This window comes from Etheostoma spectabile, chromosome 6, assembly GCF_008692095.1.
Source record: "Etheostoma spectabile isolate EspeVRDwgs_2016 chromosome 6, UIUC_Espe_1.0, whole genome shotgun sequence".
NCBI lineage: Eukaryota > Metazoa > Chordata > Actinopteri > Perciformes > Percidae > Etheostoma > Etheostoma spectabile.
Window position 1 is genome coordinate 20564161 of NC_045738.1, and position 1282 is coordinate 20565442.

General features: G+C 40.6%; 1 protein-coding gene across 1 annotated transcript in view; it reads right to left on the reverse strand.

The window, feature by feature from the left end:
• Window positions 1–450: 450 nt before the first annotated feature.
• Window positions 451–1282, reverse strand: part of capn7 (calpain 7) — a 23101-nt gene continuing 22269 nt past the window's right edge. The window contains exon 22 of the mRNA XM_032518869.1: window positions 451–576. The gene's annotated coding sequence lies outside the window, so the exon portion shown is untranslated. The remainder of the gene's footprint in view (window positions 577–1282) is intronic.

Below are 1282 nucleotides of genomic sequence, written 5' to 3' on the forward strand. Positions count from 1 at the left end.
AGAATTATTGAGACTAAAATTAAAGGAATGGATGTTGATGATAATCACAGACTGGAATATGTCAACTTTTACTCAATACTATTTCAAAAACACTTTATTTTTTTTTCAAATGCTATAAAATTGAATATGACTCCCCAAAATTAATGAAAGTAGAGATTTGTACTTGCCAAAGAGTGTCTTGTGGAATCAATCATGTTGTTTTGGGGAATTAAAAAGAACATTGATATAGGGAATCGAATCAATTTGACCCGAGGTTAACATGAGGGTTAAACTGCTTGCGTTAAAGAAACAAAGACTATTTCTTTTCCGGATATTGTTTGACAGTAAACATGAGAAATGTAAAAAAAAAAAAAAAAGAAAAAAAAAAAAAAAGTGCAGTGTAAATCAACTAAAAAGTAAAACAGAGCATGTGTACTGGGCAGTACATTGCACAAGGTTTATGGTGACAAACACACAAAGAGCTGTCTCAAGCCGATATCTCGTCCCTCGGCCGTCTCCTCCACAGACAACATGAGGAGACATCATTCAACTGCTGTCTCACTGGACTCCCTGTGGTGCTGCTCCGCTGCACCGCTCCTGAGAATGAGAAGAACCCCTTCACGCTCATTTAAGGAAAGCAACTGTCCCTTCTTGAACAGCTTTTGATATTTTGGCCGAGACTCCAGACTGTTCAACTCCAAGTCTGCTCAGGGTGAAGGGAAGCAACACTTAGAGAAAGGGACGACTGAGACTCCTCAGGGACGGCACTGTCTCATGGCTGCAAGTGTTGAGCAACTTCCTTTTCCTTAAGCTGTTTTGTTGTAGTTAGCATCTCAAGCATGCGTTCACTTCTCAATCTGTTAGTTTTGGAAAGCCATTGAAAACGTCCCGGCTCAACAACAACGAGTTATCATTGGAGAAATTAATCTCTAACAATTATAACCAGCGAACCGAATTCTGATTCCAGCTTCTCAGTCTGTCTTTCCACTCCTCTGGTCCAGCTAACTGAACATCATTGAGTAAGGCGCCCAACCAGACATTCACGGGCGCAAAGGCACTGATCCACATGTTTTGCCATTTTATTTCTTCCTTTGTGGTTTATTATTTTATTTTTATTGTATTCATATCTTGTAACAGCTGATAACGTGACGCATAAACAGTTAAAGTTACAACCAGGAAAGCAATCCCGCTAGTTTCCCTCGGCATGTTCACGCATTATTCACAAGAGACAGCGGTCGTTTCAAAATGGCTACGACTGATCATCACCCTTTCCTTCCGCTGCTCGGCTGGATGCATCGCTCGC